The sequence below is a fragment of the Grampus griseus genome (genome assembly GCF_964374135.1).
Source record: "Grampus griseus genome assembly, chromosome: 1".
NCBI classification, from domain to species: Eukaryota; Metazoa; Chordata; class Mammalia; order Artiodactyla; family Delphinidae; genus Grampus; species Grampus griseus.
This window is the reverse complement of record NC_139017.1, coordinates 153,068,113-153,076,893: the sequence shown is the minus strand read 5'-3', so window position 1 is coordinate 153,076,893 and position 8,781 is coordinate 153,068,113.

Below are 8,781 nucleotides of genomic sequence, written 5' to 3'. Positions count from 1 at the left end.
GCTCAAACCCATGTCCCCTGCATTGGCAGGCGGATTCTTAACCACTGCGCCACAAGGGAAGTCCCAGATTGGTTTGTTTGTTTGTTTGTTTTAATTTATTTATTTCTGGCTGTGTTGGGTCTTCATTGCTGCACACGGGCTCTCTAGTTGTGGCAAGCAGGGGCCACTCTTTGTTACAGTGCACAGGCTTCTCATTGCGGTGGCTGCTCTTGTTGCAGAGCACGGGCTCTAGGTGCACAGGTTTCAGTAGTTGTGGCTCACAGGCTTAGTTGCTCCACAGCATGTGGGATCTTCCCAGACCAGGGCTCGAACCCGTGTCCCCTGTATTGGCAGGCAGATTCTTAACCACTGTACCACCAGGGAAGCCCCCCAGATTAGTTTTTAAAAAGCAACTCATTACTGCTTTAAAAAATCTGAAATATAAGGATACAGGTATGTTAAAGGTTGTAAAAGACATACTCTACAAACTAAAAGAAAATCAGTAAAGCTAAATTAATATAATACAAATTAGACTTTAAGGCAAGAAGCATCACTACATACCACATAATGAATAAAATGCCAATAAACTAGGAAGAAACAAATACTAAATTTGTATGTAACTGATAAAATAGCCTCTAAGCATGTAAACGCCCATCATACACACCACACCTCCAGGTCTGCAGTAAAAAGGGCGCGAACCAAGAGTCCTGGGAATCAGGGAAAAGAGCATTTGTACAGAGGAATGAATGTGCAAGACAGAGTACATCCAGGGATATGAACGCAGCCGAAGAGTATCCATGTAATTAGCTGCCGGCTGCTGCAACAAACAAACCTCCAAATGTCAGTGATTTAATTCCACAAATTTATTTCCAGCTTTCATTACATGCCTGGTAAGGTAGGGACCCTACTTATTCACAGTCCTCAAGGAAAGAGGCTGACAGAGGCTTTGACACCTTGACCATCGTGAACATGTGACAGAGAAAGAGGGGGATGGATGAGACACACAAACTCTTAACTACCTCAGCTCTGAAGTAACGCAAGTCATGTCTGCTCACAGATCATTGGCTAGATCCAGTCACATAGCCCCATTCTACCTGCAAGTGTTACCCAGTCCAAGCTTGTACTGCTCACCACACTTTATTCACAAAGCAACTTTATTCAGAAAGCCAGCAGATTGAGAAGATGGGGGACTAGTGTCCCCAAAGAACCATCTTCCCCGAGTTAGAATTCAGGCTTCTTTTCTACTAAAAGGGTAGGGTGTAAAGTTCTGGTTCCGGCCAGACTCCAGAGCGGATGTGGTCATTTCGTCCTTCCTGCAGCCATTCACAGGTGGGCCTGGTCAGGATGTTTCCTGTGAGCTAAACAAAGGTATTTTAGCTTAACACTCATTACGTGGGAGGCAGGGCTCCCCGAGCTGGGCCATTAGGTATAATTTAAGCTTATAGACAACATCCCTTTTAGTGATTAAGTTGTAGTACTCATTTATCTTATATTTAAAAGTTTGTACTTTTGACTGCCTTCATCCAATTCCCCCTCCCCTGACCTCTGCCTCTGGTAACCACGAATCTGATCTCTTTTTCTATGAGTTTGTCTGTTTGTTTTTGAAGTATAATTGACCTATAACATTCCATTAGTTCCCATTATACAACATGGTGATATGATATTTCTGTACATTTCAAAATGATCACCACAGTGATAAGTCTAGTTATGACATGTCACCATCCAAAGCTATTACATAATTATTGACTCTTCCCCACACTGTGCCTTTCACACCCATGACTCATTTACTTTGTAACTGGAAGTTTGTACCTCTTAATCTCCCTCACCTATTTCTCTCCTCCCACTGCTCTCTCCTTAAAAAAAACACAAAACAACTTTTGCTTGCTCTCTTTTCCTCTTTCCTCCTGGGGTCAAATGGTCTTTGTTCCTTCTTATTATAGCATAGTTGCTGCATTTTCCTCTTTTTAGACAGAAGGCTCACCTCAGCCTACTCATAGTATCTGCCCCTTACAATTCTGGTCTGCCCATGACATTGGCTTGCCATAGTGTCTACTGGCTTCTGCTGTGGCCCTGGCTCCGCATTGACCTTTCAACTTACCTTCCCAGAGCTAATTTTGGCAAATTCTTGGGGGAAGAATCTAATTGCCGGGCTGACCTGGTGGCACAGTGGTTGAGAATCCGCCTGCCAATGCAGGGGACAAGGGTTGGAGCCCTGGTCCGGGAAGATCACACATGCCGCGGAGCAACTAAGCCCGTGCGCCACAACTACTGAGCCTGAGCTCTAGAGCCCACGAGCCACAACTACTGAGCCCATGCGCCACAATTAATGAAGCTCGTGCGCCTAGTGCCCGTGCTCCGCAACAAGAGAAGCCACAGCAGTGAGAAGCCCGCGCACCACAACAAAGAGTAGCCCCCACTCACCACCAGCTAGAGAAAGCCTGCACGCAGCAACGAAGACCCAACATAGCCAAATAATAATAATAAATAAAATAAATAAAATTTTTTAAAAAAGAATCTAATTACCTAGCTTAGGTCAAATGTCTGTTACTGTGGTCCAAAAAGCCGTAGTCAGGGGAACAGGGTCATATGGTATAAAGGTGGCCACTTAAGCAGGAGGGTGTGAGTGAGAAGGCACCCCAGTTCATGTCTTTTAGTTCATTCCATTGCATCAAACTGGACAGCAGCAGGTGGAGGTGACTATCCTTGCCAGAAGCCTCCACTTGCCCTGGTAGCTGCTCCGGTCATGGCGGCATTATACAGAAACCCCATGAAGGCACGCAGCATTTGCCTTGGTCGTTGTTGTATCTTCAGTAGCTAGAGCTACGCCTGGCACATAGCATGCACTCAACAAATATGTATTGAATGAATGAATGGGACTTTAATAACATGATTCAGTATTGCCTCCAAACTCCCTTTCCTAGAAATTAACTATCGCAGGGAAGTCAATTACTTTCCCTCTGAACTACAAAATCTGATTGTAGAGTTCACTGCTCCCTTTTCTCAGGGTTAAGGGTTGGGCTGAAGTGAAAGCATGAAGGGAGGAGGTATGTACGAGTGTGTGTGTGGAGAGGTTGGTGAGGATAATTATTGGGTGGATTGGGTTGAAATAAAAATCTGGAGGAAGGGGTGAGAAGTAGGAACAGAAAGGCCGGGGGAGAATGTACCATTTTTCTGTCTTGGTGGAAACCAGAGTGATCTCTAATTATCATAGGTTGTTCTTATGACGTCTCTCTGGTAAAATGAACCCATCCTGAACCTTGAGCCCAAGTCCTGCTTCATGTTATAATAATAATACTTGCTGCTGGTTCTTTGCCAAGCATGTATTAAATGCCTTGCTCTGTTTAATCCTTACTACAAATGTATTAGATGGCTCTTGCCTTATATTTCCTTGTTCCCTTCCCATCCAAGATTATAAAAAGGTTATTTACATCTACTTATCCATTTAATTTGTTTAAATTCATTTTTAACCAAAGTGGTATTGTATGTAGTACTAAATGTCAAATAGTACTATAAGGCTTATCAGAAAAATAGAAAGTCCTTGCCTTTCCCCTCGCCCCATCTCTGAGTTCCATCCCCCAGAGCCAACTGCTTTCAACACTTTTGGTTGTATCTCCTGGTATTACCTCACATTCACTGAAGATGGTACTGAGTCTGGCACAAGGTGGGCCCTTCGTAAGCGGGGTTCTTTCTTGCTCTCACTCTGCTCTACAAGCCTAGGGGTATGGTCAGTTGGGGCGTGATGAGGTCACTAATATATACAAAGCAGTTCATAAACAACTCAGCTAACATTTACTAGCTCAGGAGACAGTATTGCACAACGATTAAGGGCACAGGCAGACATGGGCTCAAATTCTAGCCCACTCTCTTTCTACCTCTCTAAGCCTTTGTTTCTTCACCTGTAAAATGGGGAAAGACAATACTCATGACACAAGATTGATACAAAGATAAGGGTGTGGGTGTGGAAAATCAAGTACCCTAAAACATGGCTTCTGATCCATTCCATCAGACAGAGAAACCATGTCTGGAAAAGGTCTTGAAAGATAAGTGAATTTGAACAAGAAGAAAAAAGAAAGGCTATTACAGAAAAGAGAAGAATTGAAGTGCAGATTAAAGGCAGAGATGAAGATAGTGTGTTTGAGGAATAGTGAACGTCGACTGATGTAACTTGAATGTTGGGTTCTTTTTAGGTGTAAGAGGTCACGTCAGAGAGGCAGCTGAGGAAAGCCCAGCCGGGGTAGACCCAGAGAGTATTACTGTAGGGTGGGTAGGCAGGAATAAGTCAGCATGCAAGGAGCACTTGTTGGTGAGCAGCAGGCAAAATGGAGTGGATTCAGGCAAGGGGCAGACTCAGGTATGATGTAACCAAGCTTTGCCTGGCACTCCAGAGACCCGATTGAGAGTTCTCAGAGAAGTAGCTTAATTTGAGCCTCATAAGATAGAGTTATACTAGATGGTCTTTAAGAGCTCTTTCAGTCCTAATGTTCTATAATTTCTATCTTATAGTATTTATAGAGTGACAGTGGAAATATAGAAAAAGAGAAAGAATTGAAGTGTTTTGCAAATAGTATCAATATGACTTCGTCACCATTTGGACACTGAGAATAAAAACGTGTACCAAGAGTGACTAAACTTTGAATGGGGGTGCCTGAGAGGTTGGAGTGCCCTTCATGGGGAAGCGGGTAGTGGAAGTGACTGTAAAACATGCAAAGGAAAATTCTAGTAGATGTAGGAAGAATAGACCAGGCATGTTCCTGTCTCTAGGACTTTGAACTTGATATTACCTCTGCCTGGAACTCTCTTCCTCCAAATGTCTGCATGGTTTCCTTTATGTCTCCCTTCAGGTCACCCTCGCAGTGAGGTCTTCCCTGACCAACGAACTAAAAATTACAAACCTTCCCCACCCTGGCACTCCCTCTCCCCTAGCCCTGCTTTGCTTTTCTCTATAGCATTGATCATCACCTGGCCACTCCATTTTATTCATTGACGGATAGACATCCTAATATGGAAACTCTGTAGAAGTATTCAAAGGATATCATTGTGTTGGAGAGTTTAGGGAAAACAAACAATAAAGATACAGAAAACAAATAAAATGGTGAAAAAAAGGAGGAATTGTTAACTCCTGGAGGAACGAAAATTGAACAAAAAAGGAAGTGTGATTATGGTTCACACTTGGCCCAATAGTGAAAAATATTATAGAAAATATCGTATCCACTAGGGATTTAACCTAAAATAATAATAGTGCCACATGGGAGCATTGAAAGTGGAAACTTGTGAGAGGGCTGTAAATCAGGATATCTATCAATTTCAGTCATTCCTAGAGACACCTGTCCTGGGTGTCTTCCTGCTCCTCGCGGGGGCAGACTGTCTGTTGGACTTCCACAGCTGTCATTCTGGGGCTCCCCGCAGCTTTCCTTCTGTTGGATTTCCTTTTTACCAGATCCCAAGTTTCCCCTCACTTTTCTTAGTTACCCCCTCATTATAGCCGTTGGTGGCTTCCTCTCTTCTTCCTGATTTTGTTCTTCCTTCTCTGAATGGCCCTGGCAAGGGATTGGCTTAGGCACGAGCCTATGACACGATTCTGGTCAATGAGAAATGATGGGACATTGACTGGGAGCTTCTCAAAGAGTTTCTCTTACCCTTTAAAAGGGTTATAAGACAGCCATTTCCTCCTCTGCATCTGAATATTGTTACGTGGTCATGTGATGCCTGGAACTGCTTCCATCCTTTTTCAACCATGAGGAGAAAGCCAAAGAAAACACAGACAGATGATCTGATGCCCCAATGTCTTTGAACCACTAGATTAACCATCCCTAAATCTTGCCTACCTAAAGACTCCTCAAGGGATTTCCTGGAAGCCCAGTGGTTAACTGCAGGGGGCTTCCACTGCAGGGCGCACGGGTTCCGTCCCTGGTCAGGGAACCAAGGATCCTGCATGCTGTGTGGCCAAAAAAAAAAAAAAAGTGGAGTAATAAGCCCACTATATTTTATTTTATTTATTTATTTACTTATTTATTTATTTTTTTGTGGTACACGGGCCTCTCACTGTTGTGGCCTCTCCCGTTGCAGAGCACAGGCTCCGGACGCGCAGGCTCTGCGGCCATGGTTCACGGGCCTAGCCGCTCCGCGACACGTGGGATCTTCCCAGACCGGAGCACGAACCCGTGTCCCCTGCATCGGCAGGCAGACTCTCAACCACTGCGCCACCAGGGAAGCCCAAGCCCACTGTATTTTAAATCCCAAAATGTGGTCTGAGACCATCAGAATCAGCACCACCTGAGATCTTGTTAGAAACGCAGAATCTCGGGCCTCACCCTTGACCCACTGAATCAGCATTTGTATTTTAAGCCTACTGAATCCAGAACCCAGAATCCAGATTGATATGTTCGTTAAAGTTTGTGAAGCACTGCTTTAAGCCATCTTTAGCTACTTCCCTTCTTATTTGCAGCCAAACACACTTCTAACTGATAGAGTGGATGAAGCAGACATCTTTCAAGCCATGTGTCACACCTCCTTGGCCCATTTTGATTTCAGCAGGAGCTTCTGTGGCAGGCAGAATTCTAAACATGTCCCCATCCCCACGAACCCTGTCCTCTGGCTGTTCTAACACCAATCTAGTTAGTGCTGTGAAGGGATTTTGAAGATGAGATTAAGGTTACTAATCAGCTAACCTTAAAATAGGGAAATTATCCTGGAATATCCAACTGGGCCTAATGTGTCACTTGAGATCTTAATTTTTTTTTAATTTTATTTATTTATTTTGGCTGTGTTGGGTCTTCATTGCTGTGCGTGGGCTTTCTCCAGTTGTGGCGAGCGGGGGCTACTCTTCGTTGCAGTGCGTGGGCTTCTCCTTGCAGTGGCTTCTCTTGTTGCAGAGCATGGGCTCTAGGCGCATGGGCTTCAGTAGTTGTTGCACATGGGCTTAGTTGTTCCGCAGCATGTGGGATCTTCCTGGACCAGGGATCGAACCCATGTCCCCTGCATTGGCAGGCAGATTCTTAACCACTGCGCCACCAGGGAAGTCCCTTGAGATCTTAAAAGTAGAAGAGGGAGGGCTTCCCTGGTGGCGCAGTGGTTTAGAGTCCGCCTGCCGATGCAAGGAACGCGGGTTTGTGCCCCGGTCCGGGAGGATCCCACATGCCGCAGAGCAGCTGGTCCCGTGAGCCATGACCGCTGAGCCTGTGCGTCCGGAGCCTGTGCTCCTCAACGGGAGAGTCTACAACAGTGAGAGGCCCGCATACCGCAAAAAAAAACAAAAAGAAAGAAAAAAAGGTGGAAGAGGGAGGTGGGAGATGAGCCAGAAGAGGAGGTCTGAGAGATTCTAAGTGTGAGAAGGGCTGGACCTGATATTGCTGGCTTTGAAGTTGGAGGAAGGGGGCCACAAGCCAAGACATGCAGGCAGCCTGTAGGTGAGAAAGATCCCCAACTGCTGGTCAACAAGAAAACAGGAACTTCAGTCCTACTGTTGCATAGAACTTGGATTCTTCCAATGATCTGGGACATGGATTCATTCCCAACGCTTCCACAAAGGAGCATAGTCCTGCCAACACTTTTGTTTTGGTCTTGTGTGACTCTAAGCAGAGAACCAGCTGAGTCACACTTGTGCCCAGAGTTTTGACTTCCAGCAACTGTGTGATAATATATTTCTGTGCTGTTTTAAGCTGCTAAATTTGTGGCAATTTTTTATAACAGCACAGTCAGGGTAGACAGTTCTGTGCAAGCCTAAACTTACTTCTCACTGGCAGCATCCCACTTCAATCATACAATGTGTCTTTCTGTCTTAATGCCTGCCTCAGGACCTCCTCTGATATCAGGGAGCCTACTTGGCACAAAGGAGACCAGAAGTATGAGGAAGTTAACAGCCCTAGAGAAAACACTCACCCAGAAGATCGGGGACCAGCAGATAATTGCTTTAGTCTTGAACCTCTTAATTCTAAATGGTATTTTATTTTGTTTTATTGTTTTCTTTTGGCTGCACTGCACAGCACATATGGGATCTTAGTTCCCCAACCAGGGAACGAACCCACACCCCCTGCAGTGGAAGCACAGAGTCTTAACCACTGAACCGCCAGGGAAGTTCCTTGAACCTCTTAATTCTGGGAGGCATTCGTACACTTCTCAGAAGTCCTGGTGAAACAAATGCCCCGTTATCTACAGCAGTGATGCCGAAACCTGGTCTCTGTGCGCCAGCACTGAATTGAATCTGGGAGGCAGAGTTTTGGGTGAAGCAGAAAAAGAAAATAGCTTTATTGGCAAAGCTTTATTGCTTTGCCAGGCAAAGGGGGCCACAGCGGGCTAATGCCCTCAAAATTGTGCATCCCGACCTGGAGAGAGTAGTGAGGAGTTTTATTGTAAATGGTTCAAAGAGGAGGGCACGATCAGCTCATGGACATTTTTCTGATTGCTTGGTGGTGAGGTAATTGGGAGTCAGTATCATCAGCCTTCTGGTTCCAACAGATCTGGGGTCTATGCGTTTGTGGGCAGCATACAGTTAACTTCTCCCACCTGATGGGGGTGTTCAGTTTCTGCAAAACAGCTCAAAGATAGTGTTATGTGTATCCCTTGAGGGGGAACCAAGACCCTGCCCCAAGGCTGCACTCCTGTTTTTTAAAAATATTTATTTATTTATTTGGCTGCACCGGGTCTTCACTGGGGCATGTGGGATCTTCACTGGGGCCTGTGGGATCTAGTTCCCTGACCAGGGATCGAACCCCGGTCCCCTGAACTGGGAGTGCGGAGTCTTAGCTACTGGGCCACGGGGAAGTCCTGCACTATTGTTTCCTGACTGTTCCTTCCTTGTCTCCG